General features: G+C 37.5%; 1 protein-coding gene across 4 annotated transcripts in view; it reads left to right on the top strand.

Moving 5' to 3' along the window:
* CUNH11orf74 (chromosome unknown C11orf74 homolog) overlaps positions 1-22,686 on the top strand; it is a 103,212-nt gene that overhangs the window by 23,787 nt on the left and 56,739 nt on the right. The window contains exon 2 of one of the 4 annotated variants that reach the window (XM_027837823.1): positions 1,571-1,610. The exons of the other annotated variants lie outside the window; for them this stretch is intronic. The gene's annotated coding sequence lies outside the window, so the exon portion shown is untranslated. The remainder of the gene's footprint in view (positions 1-1,570; positions 1,611-22,686) is intronic. 4 annotated transcript variants of the gene reach the window in all.

Raw genomic sequence — 22,686 nt, 5'->3', positions numbered from 1 at the left:
TCATCTGCTGTTTTTTCCCCATGTAGATTGCTTGGTCAGTCCTTTTTGAGTGACCAAGGACCTTAATGGGTAGACCATTTGGTATCCTGGGGCTTGATATAATCAGCACAATATAATCCACAGATAGAAGCATTTGTAGGATCTCACTATCAATAGGAAATCTCTCTTTTGTTTGGACTCTGCACGGGAGTCCTCCTTTAGTGTCTACCATTGTTGGTGAGCAAATTTTTTTTGTTTCATGCCATGTGTGACCGAAGTCCTACTCCATTTCCTCATCATGGTGTGGAGGTGATCCTGTGACTTCCAAGGCTTTCCTGGTGGACCACAAACTCTGTCTGGTTCTACCAAATCAGAAAGGCAAAAGTACGATCTGGATGACAGGTCATGTATGCTGCTTACAGGCCAGCCCAGTCAGGTTTGGAGAGGCTCATCTCTAGCAGATGGACTACTGACTGGTGATAGTCATTGGCCATGGTGACTTGTGAAACAGAGAAAAAACATACAGTGGCCCTCCATCTTCTGTGGCTGTGTTCTTGTTCTGCAGTGATGGGGGTGAAATAGCAGTAGAGGAAGAAGATGTTAGACCATCTGCAAACACCAAGTTAATACAAAGATCATTTGTTAAGTATGTGCTATTTACTAACCATTGTGGTAGGCATTTGAAATGAAAAACAAAAGCAGTTCCTGTTATCAAGGAACTTAATACTTCTAAAGGGGAAACAACACAAAGATAGCCGGTCCAGTGGAAAGAGCACTGAATTTCAGATCAGGGAAATCTGATTTGGGTTCAAATGCTGACTCTGCTACTTGCTACCTATTCTGCCCAGAATGTGGAATGTGTGAGCTGGGAGGAAAAAAATAATTGCTGGTACTCTAAAAGTGAAATCCTTGCCCACCAACCAATGGCAGCATGCTATTAGAGGAATCAGATTGAATTAGTATTGACATTATCACTATAAATGAAACAAGAAAACATAAGGAGGTTGAAGGTTGATGATTCACAAATTCTCTTTGGGGAGAGAAAAAAAGGAGTTGGCAAGGTTGCTTCCATTTTACACCTAAAGCTCGTAAGAAACATAATTTCATGGGAAGATTTATCTCACCTTGCAGTATTCGTGATACAAACAGATTATCATAAAAGAAAGGAGACGGAGAGAACAGGCATTTATTGAGCATCTACTATGTGCCAAGCACTGTGCTAAATACTTTACAATATTATCTCATTTGATCTTTACCACAGTCCTGTAAAGCAGGTGCTATGATGGTCCTCATTTTGAAGTGGAGGAAACTGAGGTTGACAGAGGTTGAGTGATTTGCCCAGGGCCACACAGCTGGAAAGTATCTGAGGTCAAGATTTGAACTCAGGAAGATGAGTCTTCCTTACTCCAGGCCCGGTGCTCTATCCATTATGTTACCTCACTGCCCCGAAGTAAGAATAGGTGGGACAAATATGCTGAAAAGTCCTCAGTCCTTACTGACTTCAGGCCCAGCATTCTACTGACTATGCCACCTAGCTGCCTATCTGTGAGTAGACATTGATACTTAGTAATCTTTTTTTCTTTTTTTGTAGGCAATTGGGGTTAAGTGACTTGCCCCGGGTCACATAACTGGTAAGCATCAAGTGTTTGGTCTGAGGCTGAATTTGAAATCAGGTCCTCCTGCTTTCAGGGCTGGTGCTCTATCCACTGTGCCACCTAACTGCCCCATACTCAGTAATCTTGATGCAAAAGATTGCAAGGAATAATTGGAAAATATGGTTTGGGATTAAGAAATGAAAGAGACCAAAGGTCTATAGACCAATGAGAAGCATCATGCTTATATATATCATGAATACTTCATTTAAGAAGTGCACATGCTGAGCACTGAACAACATCACATACACCAATAAAATTGACCGTATTTTAATAGACTGCTAATAATTGATCGCTGTTGTGTTATTCTTATACCAGCTGTCTGTATACAGTCTGATCAGTTAGAAGGAGAAATATAATGCAACAGTGCCAACCTGATTCATTCATGCTGCATGATGGGAATCAGATAAAAGCAAAAGACGTTGGCACGGATCATCACCATAAAGCCATTGGCATAGTGAGGAACATGGAGGAGCCAAGGAACTGCTTCTGCTGGAAAACATTTGATCTTAATGAGAAGAGAAATAAGAGAATCAAGGGCAATGTGGGTTTAGAACAGAAGCTATTTTGCAAAATATTAGGGAGGAGACTGGGAGAAAATTTTGTGCAATATTACCTCACAAGGCAAAACAACAATGAAGGGGCAGAATAAGTGTGTGGAAAGCTTGGTATTAGATTCAACTAAGCCAGCTTATCACCAAGAACATTTAGAGATGAAACAGAAGAGACAGCGAATCGTTGGGAATGGCACAGCTCTGTAAGAATTCCTCTCCCAAACTTTTCATCATCATTAAATGGAAGAACCACACTTGGTTTTCATCCTTCCCGGCCTCTGATATATTCTGTGAAGTTGAAATGGCTGCTAGAAGAGAAATATTGGAAGAACAGCTATACCAGACCAGATGAATCTCAGAAAACATTCATGCTGGAGGGTCAGTGTTGAAAGCATTGAGGGATCAAATGATTTTCAAGATATGTGAAAAAAAAGGAAGATGCTGAGTAACTAGAAAGAATCAGGAATAGTAACATTTTAAAAAAAAGATGATTGAGAGGACTTTATTAATAGCCATTCATTTGCCTATTTTCTCATTTCTATAACATCTTTATGAGAATGATCTGCTTACTTTTTGAGTATATTTTTGATGAGATTGTGAAAAGGTGAACAGACATCTTATTTTTAGCAGACTATATCCTCAGTCACACAGTTGAATGAAAGGTACAGAGGATACAAAATCCTGTCATTTATTGCTTGTGAGGGATTGTCTGATGTTGGCTACTGCCAAGTGAGGGTTGTGGCAACTTGGGGCGGGAACTGGGTATTAGGAAGTAACTGGAGCTCACGCTCCCGAGGCAGGGGCTGTGCTAGGCAGAGTTGTGGTGAACTGGGATGGGAACTGGATACGGAGAAGTAACCGGAGCTCACGCTCCCGAGGCAGGGGGCAGTGCTATGTGGAGCTGTGATAAGCTGGGGAAGGAACAGGATACAAGGAAGTAGCCAGAGCACGTGCTCCTGAGGCAGGGGGCTGTGCCATGTGGGAGTGGGACGGCAGAGAATGAGTTCCCTTTGTCTAGTCCTCTCCCTAGGTGCTGCGTTAACCCCAGACGTCTCCTTCCTGTGTCCAAACCTGGCTTCCTGGGTCACGTACTCTCCCTTTGTCTATGCACTAACCCCAGACGCCTCCTTCCAGTATCTAGGCCTCACTTCCTGTGCCACGTACTCTCCCTTTGTCTAGGCACTAACCCCAGCCATCCCCTTCCGGTATCTGATCCTACAATCAATGACTAGTAGGCGGGCTGAGGAGGAGGGGCTAAGAAGGTACTTAAGGAACAGTAGGGATCGGAAAGCTCGAGTGCCTGCACCTTCTGATCGGCTCGTCTATGTGTTTATTTGGGTGGTCACTGAAGACTGGTAAGTAGTATGACCCTGGCAGCCTGCTCCTTATAGGAGGAGAGCGCACGGCGCGACCGGCACAATTGCTTGCTGATTATTATAAAATGCATTTGACTTAGTAGAACAGAAGGCATCTTTAAAGGTCTTCTTCCGTCATGTTGTTTCCCATGCGTATGTGAAGATCATACAAGATTCCTTGATTGCTACAATCTCAGTAGTCTCCTGATTATTGGTGTCAAGCAAGGCATAAAACATACATATTGCCAGAAGTTGTCACTCCTACTTTTCAGGAAGGTGTCCAATGTGGAGTCCAAATGAAAGAGGGCTTCCCTGTAGACAAGTCCTCCAGATGGCATTGTGCCGATTACACCAAATCCCAGAATAGTACAAGATCTCAATGAGTTCCATAGCTACTTAAAAGAAATCACAGAGGGAAAAGCAAATGGATTAAGGATGCCTATCCCTTTCTGATGGGGGAGACAACAAATGCAGAAGGCAAGATTTGGGTGGAATCTTAAAGGAAGATGGGCAGTAAGAAGCCAAGGTGATAAGAGAGAGCATTTTAAACATGGTGGACAGCCAGTATAAGGCATGGAGACAGGAATTGGAAGGGTCATGTCAAGTAGGCCAGCGTAACTAGATTGGATTAAATGAAAAAGTAGGAACAAGAGAGGCTATAAAGAACTTGAATGCCAAATAGAGTCGTTTATATTTGATCCTAGAGGTAATAGTAAGCTTCTGGAGTTTACTGTGTAGGGAGCTGATTTAAATCACTTTGACATCTGAGTGGGGGATGGAAGGGGGGGGATTTATGGCAGGAAGCCAATTAAAAGACTATCATTCTATTTTAGAAGAGAGATGATGAAGGCATAAACTAGGGTGGTAGCTGTGTCAGTGAAGAAAAGGCAGTTTACATAAGAGGTGCTGAGAAGGTAGAAACAACATTTGCAATGGATTGGATATGTGGGGTGAGAGTAAGTAAGGAGTTAAGGATGACATTGAAGTTAAGAGCTGAGGTGACTGGGAGGATTGTGATACCCTTGACAGTAATTAGGAAGTTGGGAAGAGGAGAGAGTTTTTTGGGAAAAGAATAAGTCTTTGTTTTGGACCTGTTGAGTGAGATTCCCGTGAGACTTCTGATCTGAGATTCCCAAAACAATGTAGCTGATACAGGACTTGTGTAGCTCGAGATATAGACTTGGGCTGGGTATGTAGCTTGGGAGGCATAGCAATAGAGATGAAAGTGGAACCCATGGGAGGTGAAGAGATCTCCATGTGAGATCAGAGGAAAAGAGAAGAGGGTTTAAGACAGACCTTTGGGGGATACTCATAGTGAGTGGGACCTGGATGAAAAACCAACAAACAAGACCTAGAAGGAGTGGTCAAACAAATAGGAGAACTCAGTTCACGTGAATACTGTTCATTCTTGTTGGGTATTTGCCTAGAACAGCGGCGGGGATATGCTTCCCATATTGTCAGTACAGACAGATGGAGAGAATGCCACCACTCAACACACTGTCATTAATGTTGGTGGTTTGAACCTCCCTTCGAGCTGAACTTTGTGCATATCCTCACATGTGTAATAATGAATATTTGTTTTAAAAGAGACCCATGCATACCACCACCAACTAAAGACTTCATACCTTGAGGCTTATTTGAGAAGGCTTAAATGTTAGCGGTTGTTGTTCAGTTGTATGTGACTCTTCATGACCCCATTTAGGGTTTTCTTGGCAAATATACTGGAGTGGTTTGCCATTTCCTTCTCCAGCTCATTTTGCAGATGAGAAAACTGATGCAAATAGGGTTAAGTGACTTGCCAAAGGTCTCACAGCTAGTAAGTGTCTGAGGCCACATTTGAACTCAGGAGGATGTCTTTCTGGCTTCAGGTTTGCTCTACCTTGTTGCTTACATGTTAGCTACCAAGTCTTATAGCATGCTGGTCTGAAGTTTATGCAGTGTTAAGATCCTGAAAGTCTACCAAATGTTATCCTGAATTTTAGTCTTTATTTCTTAGACCCTTAGGTTTTAAGATTTTTGTGATCTAGATTAGTTTGGAAAGCTAGACCAATTGAGTGTGGAAGCACATCTCACTGCCTTTTATCATATAGGAATTTGCAGGTCATTACTCCTTAATAGAGTCATAAATTGATAAAGACCCCTCCTAATCTTTCTTTCCCATAGTATTCTATTTTATTATGACTCCCCCTTGCCTTCAATATAACCCTACAGACATAATAAACATTAGATAGTTGCATCTCAGAACTAATACTAGTCTTAACTACCTTTTGAATCATTCGATCCACTTATGCTCCCATTTGGTTTCCTTGGGCTTTGGTCATTTGCAAAAATATAAAAGGAAATCTACACTGAAAATTATAGAGGTTACTTGCTCAAAATTTCCTTAGCCAAGGTGAGTTATTTTCGTAATAACCTTTTTCATCTCTAATCATAGCAGCAGATTCCTATTGAACTTAGAACCATCAGAATTTGAGAAAGTGGGCTTTAATGGCCCCTTTAAAGTCCCCGGAAAATGTCAAATTATTTATTACTTCTAAGCAGAAGCAATAAGCCTCAAGTTATGTGTTTCTTTTAAAAACTTTTTTTTTTTATGCAGAGACACAATCCCCTGTGGTGTTAAAAGGAGTTTGCACTTTGAGAGGAGACTAGTCTCCAGGGGGTTTAGTTTCACAGTCTCTGGTACTCTTTTTTGAAAACATTACCCTCCTGGTCATTTTCATTTTTATGATAAATGGGGATTTGAATTTAAGTATATTAATATAGAAAGTAAGGTCCTTATAGCTGGAATACTGACATTCAGTCTGTAGTGAAATGATGATAGTCGATGATTTTGTAGGTAGGATTGTGACCGTCACTGATGTAGTTTGCATTCCTTCCAAGCTTTCTCGTCCCTTGTGATTCTTGACTGTGTTGTCCTGTAAGTCTCATATGGTGGAAAGAGTGCTTTGTGACTATGGGACGATCCTCTGTCCCTCAGTTTCCTCATCTGTAAAATAAATGATGATGTTGTTGTTCCAGTATCTTAGGGGCAGGAGTCAGTGTTGCGTTTGGGCTGTCCATGAGGTTCAGTTTCCCTAGGAGTTTGTCATTGCATTGGGTGTTGGAAGAAGATCACACAGTGAGGGTACTACTCTTTAAATGCATATTTGCAGCCAGCCCCCAACTCTGTGAACCATTTCCCAGTTTCTGCCATTCTGGCCATTGTTGCTTTGGAATGAAAAAAGGAGTGAACAGGGCTGAAAGCCGTTTTGTAATTTGGTCTGTTTTCTAGGTTGCTGTGGCCAAAATATATTTCTTGCTTGGTAGTCAGCCTTCTGATAATGAGCCTCTTCATGTTTAGCCCCTCTTGTCCAGACTTCATTGCTGGGCCTGTGCTGGAAGCCTTACCAAGTCTGGCCAGAGTTTGTGCTCTATTGGCCAAACCTTGGAAAATGTGGGGTTTCCAGGAGGACTTCAGTGGATCTTTAATAGTTCTTGTTATGCACCATATTCTTGTTTGTAACTTCCTTCCAGAGAGTAGATAGTATTTATAAATATCATCTCAGGTGGCTATTGTTTTGAAAGATAGGAAATAATAATGTTAATCATTATTATAATAGCTATCATTTACATAAGTACTGTCTATTATAGATAAATACATACTTTTAATAAAAGCACTATAGAATACTCTAAGATTGGAAAATGTGTTACATATTTTATTTGATCCACACAATAACCCTGGAAGGTTATGATTGATTACTAGGAACAGGATTTCTTCTTGTCCAGTACTAGTGGTATCATTTAGTGAATCTCAGCATTCCAGGGCCAACTGTGTAACATTGACTTCATTTCTTGGTTTGGAGTAGAGTAGGAGAAAGTTGCTAATGCGTTAGGAAGGAAGATAGGAAACAAGCATTTATAAAGCATCTTCTACGTGCCAGGCACCATGATGGGTGCTTTACAAATACTGTCTCATTTGATTGTCATAGCAGCCCGGGAGGTAGGTGCTATTTTATTGTCCCTATTTTGCAGTTGAGGAAACTGACGCAAACAGCAGCTTAGTGACTTTTCTAGGGTTGTACAACTAGTATGTGAGGCCAGATGTGAACTCACTTCCTTGACTTTAAACCCAGTGCTCTCTATACACTGTGCCACCTAGCTATACTGCTACTTATTATACTAACACCATTCATTAAGACTATCCCACAGTACTCCATCATGGTGTTGAGGTGACCCTAAGGTTTCAGAGACTATCAGAATAAAGCTTAAGTTCTGATAGAACCTATCCCAAATACGAAGGATTCTGGTATGAGCCTGTGTGTCTGTTGCCTGAGGATAAGACACATTCAGAGAGTTTGGAGAGACTAGTGAGTCTTTCCTGGCTTCCAGGACTCTAGCACCCTATCCACTGTGTTACCTACCTGCCTTCATGAACATGGACATGAACAATTTGGATAGACTCATTACAGTAGGCTTGGCCACCAGGTATGGCATTTTGGGTCATAGCAACTCTTTTTTTTTTTTTTAATTTTTAGGCAATTGGGGTTAAGTGACTTGCCCAGGGTCACACAGCTAGTAAGTGTCAAGTGTTTGATCTGAGGCTGGATTTGAACTCAGGTCCTCCTGACTTCAGGGCTAGTGCTCTATCCACCGTGCCACCTAGCTGCCCCTCATAGCAACTCTTTAAATTGTCTATTAAGGTTGTAGTCTTCGTAGCTAGAATGTCTTGAAATAGTATTAATATTTTTTAAAAAATATTCTTGTTTCATTAAATATTTCCCAATTACATGTGAAAGAATTTTTAACCATCATTTTTTATAATTTTGAATTCCAAATTCTTTTTCCCTGTCTCCCTTCTTCCCTCATTGAGGAGCAGGCACTTTGATTTCTATTATGTATGTGAGGTCATGCCAAACATTTCCATATTAGCCATGTTGCAAAATAAAACACAAGCAAAAGAAAACAATAAAAATAAAAAAGTGAAAATAAGTATGCTTCACTCTTCACTCAGGGTTCATCAATTCTCTCTCTGGAGGTGGATAACATTTTTCATCGTGGGTCCTTTGGAATTGTCTTGCAATGCATCATTGTTTTGATCAGAATAGTTGAGTCTTTCACAGTTGATCACCCTTACAATATTGCAGTTACCGTATTCAATGTTCTTCTGGTTCTGTTCACTTCACTTTGTTCACATATAAGTCCTCCCAGGTTTTTCTGAAACCATCCTACTTGTTATTTCTTATAGGACAATAGTATTCTAACACTCATATACCTCAACTTATTTAGCCATTCCCCAACTGATGGGCATCCCCTCAATTTCCAATTCTTTGCCACCACAAAAAAAGCTGCTACAAATTTTTTTTGTACAAATATGTCATTTTCCCTTTTCTTTGATCCCTTTGGGATATAGACCTAATAGTGGTACTGCTGAGTCAAAGGGTTTGCCCACTTTTATAGACCTTTGGGCGTAGTTCCAAACTGTTCTCCAGAGTGGTTGGATCAATTCACAGTTCCGCCAACAGTGCATTAGTGTTCCAGTTTTTCCACATCCCCTCCATCGCTTGTCATTTCCCTTTTCTGTCATGTTAGTCAGTCTGATAGGTGTGAGGTGCTGTCTCGGAGTTGTTTTAACTTGTATTTCTCTAATTGGTAGAGATTTAGAACATTTTTTATGTGACTGCTGATAGCTTTGATTTCTTCTTCTGAAAACTGCCTATTCATATCCTTTGACCATTTATCAACTAGAGATTGGGTCTTACTTGTGTAAATTTGGATCAGTTTCCTATGTATTTGAGAAGTGAGGCCTTTCTCAGAGAAACTTGTTGCAAATTCCCCCTCTCCCAGTTTTCTGTTTTACTTCTAATTGTGGATTCATTAGTTTTATTTGTGCAAAAGCCTTTAATTTCATGTAATCAAAATCATCTGTTTTACTTCTTATAATCTCCTCTGTCTCTTGTTTGGTCATAAAGTCTTCCCTTATGCATAGAGTTGGTAGGTGTATTTTCTATGCTCCCCTAATTTATTTATGATATCTTTATGTCTAAGTCATTTTCCCATTTTGACCTTATCTTGGTATACTGTTTGAGATATTGATCTGTGCCTAGTTTCTGCCAAACTGTTTTCTACTTTTCTCAGTGTTTTTTGTCAAATATTGAATTTTTACCCCCAAAGCTTGGATGTCGGTGTTTGTCAATTGTTGGATTACTGTGGTCATTTCCTCCTGTGTGTTATGTACCTAATCCATTCCACTAATCTACCACTCCATTTCTTAGCCAGTACCAAATTGTTTTTGATGATTACTGCTTTGTAATATAGTTTGAAATCTGAAACTGTTAGTCTGTCTCCCTTAACAATCTTTTTTATTGATTTCCTTGATATTCTTGACCTCTGGTTATTTTAGATGAATTTTGTTACTATTTGTTTGTAGTTCTAAAAATAATTCTTTGGCAGTTTGATTGGTATGGCCCTGAATAAGTAAATCAATTATATAGAATTGGCATTTTTATTATATTGGCTTTGCCTACCCATGAGCTATTAATAGTTCTCCAATTATTTAGATGTATGCTTGTGTAAAAAACAGTTTATAATCATATTCATATAATCTCTAGATTTGTCTTGGCAGGTAGACTCCTAGGTATTTTGTATTGTCTGCAGTTATTTTAAATGGAATTTCTCTATCTCTTGCTCCTAGATTTTGTTGGTAGTGTATATAAATGCTGATGATTTATGTGGACTTTTTTTCATTCCTGCAGCTTTGTTGAAGTTGTCACTTAGTTATTTTAGTTGATCCTCCAGGGTCTTTACGTATACCATCATATCATCTACAAAGAATGATACTTTTAGAGTGGAGCTAAGATGGTGGAGAGAAGCCAGGAAGTTGCCTGAGTGCTCCCCAGTTTCCCTTGGAATCAACATTAAATCAAGTCTCTAAAAGAGTTCTGGAGCTATAGAATCCACAAAAAGATGGATAAAAACAATTTTCCGGCCCAAGATAACTTAGAAGGACTTTAGGAAAGGTCTGCCTCACTTGGGTAAAAGGAGAGTGTAGCCCAGCACAGGTGGTGTCCAGGCAAACCAGTAGGAGGCTCTTAGCTACCGCACAGATCAGCAACCAACGCCTCTGTGGTCCAAGCTCAGCAGGTCAGTTGGGAGCCTCTAGCCCCAGTGCAGCAGGCAAACTGCTAGCCCTGGAACCCAGGGCACAACAGGCATGACTAGGCTGGGCCACCCTAGTGCAGTGGGCAAGCCACCAACCCCAGAAGCCCGACACAGAAAGTTAGTGACCAGATCCCTGGCCCCTAGTGCAAGAAGCTTGGGATAGTGCCCCCTGTACCCCAGGAGCAGAGCTCAACTTTTTAAAATGAGCAAAACCCAAAAAGAGCCCTGACCATAGAAAGCTACTGTGACAATAGGGAAGATCAAAACACAAATTCAGAGGAGGACAACAATGTCAAAATGCTGACATGTGAAGCCTCAAAAGGGAATATGAATTGGTCTCAAGCCCAAAAAGTCCTCTTGGAAGAGCTCAAAAAGGATTTTAGAAATCAAGTGAGAGAAGTAGAAGAAAAATTAGGAAAAGAAATGAGAATTATACAAAGAGAATTATGAAAAATGAGTCAACAGCTTGGAAAAGAAAGCACAAAAATTGACTGAAGAAAACAGCTCCTTAAAAACAGAATTGGCCAAATGGAAAAGGAGGTACAAAAGCTAACTGAAAAAAAAATAATTCCTTAAAAATTAGGATTGGGCAAGTGGAAGCTAATGACTCTATGAGACATAAATAATCAGTCAAACAAAATCAAAAGAATGAAAAAATAGAAGAAAATATAAAATACTTCATTTGAAAAACAACTGACCTGGAAAATAGATCCAGGAGAGATAATTTAAAAATTATTGAACTACCTGAAAGCCATGATCAAAAAAAAGAGCTTGTACAACATCTTTAAAGAAATTGTTGAGGAAAACTGCCCTGATATCCTAAGAACCAGAGGGTAAAATAGTCATTGAAAGAATCCATTGATCACCTCCTGAAAAAGATCCCAAAATGAAGACTCCAAGGGATATTATAGCCAAATTTCAGAACTATCAGGTCAAGGAGAAAGTTCTATAGGCAGCCAGAAAGAAACAATTCAAATATCAAGGAGCCCCAGTCAGGATTACACAAGACTTAGCAGTTTCTAAAGTGTCGGAGGGCTTGGAATATGATATTCTGGAAGGCAAAGGAGCTTGGATTACAACTGAGAATCAAGTTGTACCCAGCAAAATTGAGCATAATCTTTCCAGGGAAAAGATGGATATTCAATGAAATAGAGGACTTTCAGAATTTCCTGATGAAAAAAAGCTAGAGCTGAACAGAAAATTTGATCTTCAAATAAAGATTCAAGAGAAGAATAAAAAGGTAAACAAAAGAAAAAAAATCATGATATTCAATAAGGTTAAACTATTTACATCCCTACATGGGAAGATGATACTAGTAACTCTTAAGACCTGTATCTCTATTAGGACAGTTAGAAGGAATATAGAGGGTGTGGGTATAAGTTGACTTTCATGTGATGATAAGGGGGTGAAAAAAGGATTGTACTAGGAGAAGAGGAAAGGGGGAGGCAGAATGAGGTAAGTTATATTGAATAAAGAGGCATGAAAATCTATTACAGAAGAGGGAAAAAAGGGAGGGGGTGAGCATTGTTTAAACTTCACTCTTACTGGATTGGACTCAAAGAGGGAATAACATACACACTTAGTTGGGTAAAGAAATATATCTTACCATATAGGGAAGTAGGAGTAGAAAGGGAAATGAAAAGTGGGGAGGCTGATAGAAGAGAGGACAGATTGAGGAAGGTGGTGGTCAAAAGCAAAACACTGGTGAGGAGGGACTGGGTAAAAGGAGAGAGAAAAGTATAAACAGGGGGAAAATAAGATGGAGGGAAATACCCAGTCAGTAATCATAACTGTGAATGTGAATGGGATGAACTCTCCCATAAAACAGAAGTGAATAGCAGAGTGGATCAAAAATCAGAATCCTACAATATGTTGTTTACTAGAAACACATTTGAAGTAGAGAGACACAGAATAAAGGTTAAAAAGCTGGAGGAGAATATATTATACTTTAACTCAAGTGAAAAAAAGCAAAGATAGCAATACTGATCTCAGACAAAGCAAAAGCGTAAGTAGGTCTAATTAAAAGAAACAAGGAAGGAAACTACATCTTGATAAAAGGTACTGTAGGCAATGAAGTAATATCAATACTAAACATATATGCTCCAAATGGTATAGCATTCAGATTCTTAGAGAAGTTAAGTGAGTTACAGGAAGAAATAGACAGCAAAACTATACTAGTGGGGGACCTTAATCTCCCCCTATCAGAACTAGATAAATCTAACCACAAAATAAATAAGAAAGAAGTTAAGGAGATGAATAGATTTTTAGAAAAGGTAGATGTGATAGATGTCTGAAGAAAATGGAATGGGGATAGAAAGGAGTATACCTTTTTCTCAGTAGTACATGGTATCTACACAAAAACTGGCCATGTATTAGGGCATTAAAAACCTCACAATCCAATGCAGAAAGGCAAAAATATTAAATGCATCCTTTTAAGATTATGATGTGAGAAAAATTGCATGCTGTGGAAAGATAGATTAAAAATTAATTGGAAATAAAATGATCTAATCCTGAAGGATGAGTGGGTCAAACAACAAATCATAGAATCAATCAATAATTTCATCAAGGAGAATGACAATAATGAGACAATGTGACAAAATTTAGGGGATGCAGCCAAAACAATACTCAGGGAAAATTTGTATCTTTAAACAGTTACATCAATAAAATGTAGGAAGAACATATCAACAAATTGGGCATGTGATTAAAAAAGCTAGAAAAATAACAAGTTGGAAATCCTCAATTAAAGGCCAAATTAAAAATTCAGAAAATCAAAGGAGAGATTAATAAAATTGAAAGTAAGAAAACTATTGAACTAATAAATAAAACTAAGAAGCTGGTTTTATGGGAAAAAACCCACAATAAAATAGATAAACTTTTGGTTAATTTGATTTAAAAAAATGAAAGAAGAAAACCAAATTACCAGTATCAAAATTGAAAAGGGTGAATTCACCATCAATTAAGAGGAAATTATAGCAATAATTAGGAGCTATTTTGCACAACTGTATGCCAATGAATCTTGACAGTTGAGCAAAATGGATGAATATTTACAGAAATATAAATTGCCCAGATTAACAGAAGAGGAAATAAGATACTTAAATGACCTCATTTTAGAAAAAGAATTTGAACAAGCCATCAATGAACTCCCTAAGACAAAATCTCCAGAATCAGATGAATTTACAAGTGAATTCTACCAGACGTTTAAAGAACAACTAATTCTAATACTGTAAAAACTATTTGGGAAAATAGGTGAAGAAGGAGTCCTACCTATTTCCTCTTATGACACAAATATGATGCTGATACCCAAACCAGGAAGGGCCAAAACAGAGAAAGAATTATAGATCAATTTCCCAAATGCATAGTGATGCAAAATTTTTAAATAAAAAAAACTAGCAAAGAGATTACAGCAATATATCACAAGGATAATATGCTATGATTAGGTGGGATTTATACCAGGAATGCAAGGCTGGTTCAATATTAGAAAAACTATCAGCATAACTGACCATATCAATAACAAAGCCAAATAAAATCACATGATTATCTTAATAGATGCAGAAAAAGCTTTTGACAAAGTACAGCACCCATTCCTGTTAAAAGCTCTAGAGATCAAAAGAATAAATGGAGTCTTCCTTAAAATAAGTAGTATTATCTAGAACCACCAACAAGAATTATTTGTAATGGGGTTAAGTTAGAAACCTTCCCAGTAAGATCAGAGGTGAAACAAAGATGCCCATTGTCACCGCTATCATTCAACATTGTACTTGAAATTTTAGCTTTAGCAATAAGAGAAGAAAAAGAAATTGAAGGAATTAGAATAGGCAATGAGGAAACAAAATTATTACTCTTTGCAAGTGATATTATGGTATACTTAGACAATCCTAGATCAACTAAAAAACTTCTCAAATAATTAACTTTAGCAAAGTCACAGAATGTAAAATAAAGCCACATAAATCATCGGCATTTCTATATATTATCAGCAAAGCTCAGCAGCGAGAGATAGAAAGAGAAATCCTATTTAAAATAACCATAGACAATATAAAATGTTTGGGAGTCTACTTGACAAGACACACCCAGGAACTATATGACCACAATTACAAAACACGTTTCCCACAAAGTCAGATCTACACAATTGGAAAAATATCAATTGCTCATGGGTAGGTCAAGCCAATACAATAAAAATGACTACACTGCCTAAATTAATTTATTTATTCAGTGGCATACTAATCAAACTACCAAAAAATTATTTTCATTTCTTTTTTTTTTGGTGAGACAATTGGAGTTAAGTGACTTGCGCAGGGTCACACAGCTAGTAAATGTCAAATGTCTGGTCTGAGTTCAGATCTGAACTTAAGTCCTCCTGACTCCAGGCCCAGTGCTCTATCTACTGTGCCACCTAGATGACCCCACAAAATTATTTTATAGAGCTAGAAAAAATAATAACAAAATTCATCTGGAGGAACAAAAGGTCAAGAATATCAAGGGAATTAATGAAAAAAAAATGCAAAGGAAGGTGACCTACCTGTACCAGATCTAAAACTATATTATAAAGTGGCAGTCATCAAAACTATTTTGTTGAATGGTCAAAGGCTATGAACAGTCAGTTTTCAGATGAAAATATTAAAGCTATCTAAAGGCATATGCTCTAAATCACTACTGATTAGAGAAATGCAAATTAAAACAACTCCGAGGTCCACCTCACACCTATCAGATTGGCTAATATGAAAGAAAAGGAAAATGATAAATGTTGGAGAAGATGTGGAAAAATTGGAACACTAATGCATTGTTGGTGGAGTTGTGAACTGATCCAGCCATTCTGGAGAACAATTTGGAACTATGCCCAAAGGGCAATCAAACTATACTTATCCTTTGATCCAGTAATACCCACTACTAGGTCTATATCCCAAAGAGATCATAAAAAGGGGAAAGGACCTTTATGTACAAAAATATTTATAGCAACTCTTTTTGTGGTGGAAAAGAATTGAAAGTTGTGGTATATGAATGTAATGGAATACTATTGTGCTATGAAAGATGATGAGCAGGGGGATTTCAGAAAAATCTGGAAAGGCTTACATGGATTGATGCTGAGTGAAGTGAGCAGAAGCAGGAGAACATTGTATACAGTAACAGTAACACTGTGCCATGATCAACTATGATTGACTTAGCTCTTCTCAGCAATACAATAATCCAAGACAATTCCAAAAGACTCATGATGAAAAAAGCTATCCACATCCAGAGAAAGAACTATAGAGTCTGAATGCAGATTGAAAAATATTATTTTCACTTTTTCTTTTTTTGTGGCTTTTCCCTTTTTTCTGTTTCTTCTTTCACAACATTACTAATGTGGAAATATGTTTCCGTGATTGCACATATATAACCTGTATCAGATTGCTCGCCATCTTGGGCAGGGTAGAAAGAAGGGAGGGAGGGAGAACAATTTGGAACTCAAAATCTTATAAAAAATGAATGTGGAAAACTATCTTTATATGTAATTGGAAAAAATAAATTATTATTTACAAAAAAGAATGATAGTTCTATTTCTTTATTGTCTGTTTTTAATCCTTCAGTTTCTTTTTCTTTTCTTATTTCTATAGCTAGCATTTCTACTACAATGTTGAATAATAATGGTGATAATGGACATGCTTGCTTCACTCCTGGTCTTATTGGGAAGGCTTCAATTTTATCCCTGTTTGCTTGCTCTTGGTTTTAGATAGATGCTACTTATCACTTTTAAGAAAGGTTCCATTGATTCCTATGCTTTCTAGTGTTTTTTTATTAGGAATGGGTGTTGCATTTTGTCAAAAACTTTTTTTGCATCTATTTGTATGTGATTTTTATTGTCATTGATATGGTCAATTATGCTGGTAGTTTTAACAAAATTGAACTAGCCTTCTAATCCTGGTATAAATCCTACCTGGTCATAGTGTGCAATCTTTGTGATATATCACTATAATCTCTTTTCTAGTATTTTATTTAAAATTTTTGTATTGATATTCATTAAGGAAATTGGTCTAGAGTTTTGATTCTGTTTTTGTTCTCTGATTTAGGTATCAAAACCATATTTGTGTCATAAAAGGAATTTGATAGGACTCCTTTACCTATTTTTTCAGTAATTTATATTGTATTTGGATTAATTGTTCCTTAAAATGTTTGGTAGAATTCACTTGTGAAACCATTTGGTCCTGGGGATTTTTAATTAGGGAGCTCAATTATGGCTTGTTCAATTTCTTTTTCTATGATAGGGTTATTTAAGTGTTCTATTTTCTCTTCTGTTAATCTGGGCAGTTTATATTTTTGTAAATATTCACCCATTTCACTTAGGTTGTCAGTTTTACTGGCATATAATTGGGCAAAATAACTTAATAATTGCTTTAATTTCATCTTACTTGATGGTGCATTCACCCTTTTCATTTTTGATATTAGTAATTTGGTTTTCTTTCTTTTTTAAAGTAAAATTAACCAAAGGTTTATCTATTATTGTTTTTTTTTCAAAAAAACAACTCCCAATTTTATTTATTCAATTGATTTTTTTTAACTTACAATTTTATTAATCTCTTTAACTTTTATGATTTCCATTTTTTTTGTTTAATTGGGGATTTAAAATTTGTTCTTTTTCTATTTTTTAGGTACATGTCCAAATTATTGATCTGCTCTTTCTCTCTTTTACTGATATATTCATTTAGAGATATAAATTTTCCCCTAAGCATTGCTTTGGCTGCATCCCACAGATTTTAGAATGTTGTTTCATTGTTGTCATTCTCTTTACTGAAATTATCGATTGTTTCTGTGATTTGCTCTTTGACTCACTCATTCTTTAGGATTAGATTACTTAGTTTCCAATTAGCTTTTAATCTATGCTTTTCATGCCTCTTTATTAAATGTAGTTTTTGTTGCATTATGATCTGAAAACGGTGAATTTAATATTTCTGCTTTTCTGCATTTGGTTGTGAGGTTTTTATGCCCTAACACATGCTTGGTTTTTGTGGAGGTGCCATATATAGGTAAGAAAAGGGTATACTCCTTTCTATTCCCATTCAGTTTTCTCTGAAGGTCTATCATATCTAACTTTTCTAAGATTTGATTGACTGTCTCCTTGACTTCTTTATTGTTTATTTTATGGTTAAATTTATCTAGCTTTGAGAGGGGAAAGTTGATGTCTCCCACTAGTATAGTTTTACTGTTTATTTCCTCCTGTAATTCACTTAACTTTTCCTTTAAGAATTTGGATTCTATGCCATTTAGTGCATATATGTTTAGTATTGATATTACATCATTGTCTCTGGTTCCTTTTAGCAAGATGTAGTTTCCCTGCTTCTCCCTTTTGATTATGTCTTTTTGCTTCTGCTTTGAGATACTAATTGCTGTCCCTGCCTTTTTTACTTCAGGTGAAACATAATAGAATCAACTTCAGCTCTTTATTTTAACTCTCTGTGTGTCTCTGTTTCAAGTGTGTTTTTTATAAACACTATATTGTTGGATTCTGGTTTCCAATTCATTCTGCTATACATTTCCATTTTATGGGTGAGTTTATCCCGTTCACATTCACAATTATGATTACTAACTGTGCATTCTCCTCCTTCTGTTTTCTTCTGCTTATCTTTCTCTCTCTTTTTATCCTGTCCCTCTTCTAAAGTCTGTTTTGCTTCTGACTACTGCCTTCTTTTATCTGCTCTCCATTTTATAACCTTCCTCCCTCTCCACTTTTCTTATTTCTTTTCTCTCATTCTTCCCTCTTGGGTAAGACAGAGTTTTCTTACCAATTGAGTGTATATGTGTACATAGATAATACATACATACATACATATGTAATTTTCCCCATTTTGAACCATTTTAGATGTGAGTGAGGTTCATTGTCTGCTCCCCCAAACCCCCACCATTTGCCCCTTCACTGTAGAAGCTCTTCCTTGCATGCCTCTTTTATATGAGATAATTTTCCCCATTCTTCCTCTCCCTTCCCCATTCTCCCTAACAGTGATAAAATTCTTAGAAGATACATGTCATTTTCCTGTATAAAAACGTACACAGTTTAACCTTATTGAATCCCTTATGAGTTCTCTTTCATGTTTGCCTTTTTATGCTTCTCTGGAGTCTTGTATTTGAAAATCAGATTTTTTTATTCAGTTCTGGTCTTTTCATAAGGAATGTTCGAAGGTCTTCTATTTCATTAAATATCTATTTTTTTTTCCCTTGAAGGATTATGCCCAGTTTTGCTGGGTAAGTTATTCTTGGTTGTAATCACAGCTCTTTTGCTTTCCAGAACATCATATTCCAAGCCCTTTGCTACTTTAATATGGTAGCTGCTAAATCTTGTGTAATCCTGACTGTGGTTTTATGGTATTTGAATATTTTCTTGCTTGCTGCCAGAAGTGTTTTCTCTTTGACCTCAGAGCTCTGGAATTTGTAATATTCCTGGGAACTTTCATTTTGGAATCTCTTTCAGGTGGTTATTTCAATTTCTATTTTACCCTCTCATTCTAGGATATTGGGGTCAGTTTTCCTTGATAATTTCTTGAAATATGATATCTGTTCTTTGATCTTGACCTTCAGGTAATCCCCAAATTCTTAAATTATCTCTCTTGGATCTATTTTCCAGTTCAGTTGCTTTTTCCATGAGATATTTCACGTTTCTTTTATCTTTTCATTCTTTTGACTTTGTTTTATTGTTTCTTGATGTCTCATGGAGTCATTAACTTCCACTTGCCCAATTCTAACTTTTATGGAATTATTTTTTTCAGTAAGCTTTTGTACCTCTTTCTCCATTTGGCCAATACTGTTTTTTAAGGTGTTATTTTCTTTAGTATTTTTTGTGACTCTTTTATCAAGGTGTCAATTGTCTTGCCCTAATTTTTTTCCTCCACTTTTATTTCTTTACCCAATTTTTCCTCTGCTATTCTTATTTGATTAAAAAAAAAAGTTTTTAGCTTTTTCCAGGAATACTTGTTGGGCTTGTATCCAGGTTGCATTTTTTTTTTTTGATGCTCAACTTGTAGCTGTTTTGACTTCATTGTCTTCTTTTGAGTCTGTCTTGATTTTCCCTGTTGCCATAGTAGCTTTTTATGGTTAGGTTCTCCCCCCCTATCTTTTTTTTTCTTTTTGCTCATTTTCCCATTCTATTTCTCAATTTTGAATTTTATATTAACGTCGGGCTCTGTTCCAGATTGTGGTTGGAGAGTGAAGGGTTGAAAGCCTCTCTCTCGATCTTTAGGCTTTTTCACACTGCTATTTTCAGAGCTAGTTTTTGGGGGTAGAAGTTTTCAGTATATCCAAGTTGGTGTGATCTGGGGACAGGTGTGGTCACTTTTCTCTTGGTCTTCCTCTGGTCCTTACCGAGGAAGGGCCCATGATCACTTGGGACTGAAATCAGTATTGCTCTTAAGGGCCCCGCCTCTCTTGGCACCAGAAGGGATACTGCCTCTCAAGGTGCCTGATCCGTCGGGGCTGGGAGTGATACTGCCCCTCAATACTTTTACTTCCTCTGCCCTGGAACTATGACCCAGTAGCGGGTATAGGCATTGGGGTTGCCAAAAAGGGCCTGATCCTGTATCCAGTGCTAGAAAAGCAGTCTTTCGTAAACTCTTTCTGACCAGTTGCTGGGTCCCCTTACCATTTCTGGCTTGTGAGTTCCCAAAGCTGCTGCCGTTTCTCTCGCCACAGCGTAGTCCCACCACGGGGCCTCATCCATATGGGTTCTAGGCCAGCCTCTACCTCTCTGGCACAGATCTCTCTTTCTAACTTCCTGTGTTGTCGTGGGCTAGAAGAACATTTCGCTTTGGCTTTTTTGTTGGCTTGGCCACTCCAGAATTCGATTTGAGTTGTTTGGAGGGGCGTGTTGGGAGAACTCAGGTTAATGCTTCTCTACCATCTTGGCATCATCCTTGGAAGTTTCAAGTAGTATTAATGTTAACACATATTAATCACGTAGTATGTTATGAAGTCTTAATTTAGAACACTACCAAAAGACCTCAGAAGATCTTTCTTAGGGCAAGGCATTTTTCTGAGAAAAATTTCTTATGGTTAAAAACATTAGTAAGTGAATGGTGACTGAAAGAGCATTACTTCCCCCATTCAACCGCCACAATTTGCATAAACCGCTTGCACTATCTGGCAAAGAATTATTTGCTCTGTCAGTCCCTGGAGACTTTTAACATTGGGTTGTTTTTCAGTAGATTTAAAGAAAGTGCTGAATTTCCAGATATGTATTTGTTAAACATTTTTAATGATGACATTTGTGAAATTGGATATTCCTAAAGCCTTAAAAAGGTAATAAAAGCACTCTTATAAATCCCTGTGTCTCTGTCTTTTTTCCTTTTTTCTTTTGTTCTGTGGTAACTACATGTATAAAATAAAAGACTATAATGGGCTTTACAGTTAATTTCTGTTAATTATTTCCTATCAGTATTACTGAAGTAGCTGCAAGAGATGTATGATATGAACTTCAATTTGAGAATTGGAAGGAATCTTTTAAAGATATTTAAAATATAGCTCTTGAAACATTCTTAAGGAGACATGTAGAGCCAACGTAAACTGTGATATGGCTGCTTCTGTTTGGTATTCTGTTTGGTACTTGGTACTGAGATGTTACAAAGAAAGGTATGTCATTGAGATCTTGTCTTGTACTAGCCAGATTGATAGAGAGATTCTTGAAGCAATTTGGTTTTGTGGAAACATCATTATTCTGAAGCTCAGTGGACCCAGATTCTAGACCTTACTTCATTTTTTTAAGAGGTACCAATTACTAGGTGACTTTGGTTAGGTCACATTACTCTCTGGGCTTTGGTTTCTGTATTGATAAAGTGGGGAAATTGAATTTAATAATTTTAAAGATTCTTTTCAGCTCTTAAAGTTTTATGATTCTAAGTAAAGCACATCTCACTGACAGATAGCTATTAGACATCTTTGTGTGTTTCTAGTAATATTATTACTATAGTAAACACGGAACCCAGATTACTACATTATGCATTTCAGAATTCTTCCAGCTAGAGTCATAACTGATATAGTATCTAATTTTGTATATAAATATCTATTTCATATACAAATATATCTAATTATAGTTAGATGAGAAATCTAATTTTACATGTAATATACATCTGATAGTATCTTATTTCATGTACAAATGCCTCCAAAATTATCTTAAAAAAAAGATCATTGACCAGTTCCCTACTAGCATATCTTTTCATTTTAAGTCGGTGTGGTGGAAGGAAGTCAGAAAAGGCCTGAGTTTGAATTCCAAGGGACATTTATTAGCACTATGACCTTGTCAACTCTATACCCCAGATTTATTATCTATAAAGTGGATAATGATAGTTATTGAATCTACATGGTTCTATGGGGGGCTCAAGATGGAAGGGGGCAGTTCAAGGAGCACTAGCACCTCTGGTAGGAGGACTTGCCATGCCTTTTTCACAGCTGCTTACCCACCTTTGGTGTCTGCCTGACACTCATCTCTCACCTGTGGTTCCAAAAAGCTGTAGCATGCACAGTCGCCACACCCTGGTAGACTGTCTGAGCCGTTAGGCTAAAAACCAGGTTGATGGTAAGAGATGGGCCTCATACCCATTGGTGAGTTGGGGGATGCCTGCCCCAAGCTTGTGAAGACTTCCTCTGGTGGAATGGGCAGATGAGAACAGTTCGTTCCAAAGGCCATGAAGGTGGCCGATGCAGGTGCTGTGGAGCACTTAGAGCTTAGTCAGGCCTTGAAGACACCAAGCTCTCCCACTGCATCCTGGGCCATTGCTGTTCATCTTGACTTTTGTCTTGCCACTAGATGTCAGTGACTCTGGAAGAAAAAGTGAGGCTGATGACTTTGTGTAATTCTGCCTCACTTTAAATCCAAATCATGCACGAGTCAAGGTTTCATCTGGTGATGTCATGGGTCCTTTTCAAAAATGAAGGACAAACAACACCACCTTACAGGGTTGTTAGGAGGAGCAAATGCAATATTGAAAATTCTATACAAATGGGAGCTGTTAATGTTAACAAATGTTAACAAATGTTAACAAATGTTAACAAATGTTA

Source organism: Vombatus ursinus, unplaced genomic scaffold, assembly GCF_900497805.2.
Source record: "Vombatus ursinus unplaced genomic scaffold, bare-nosed wombat genome assembly UNPS02014822.1, whole genome shotgun sequence".
NCBI classification, from domain to species: domain Eukaryota; kingdom Metazoa; phylum Chordata; class Mammalia; order Diprotodontia; family Vombatidae; genus Vombatus; species Vombatus ursinus.
The sequence above is the reverse complement of the archived record's forward strand: the minus strand, read 5'-3'. Positions and strand labels throughout refer to the sequence as shown.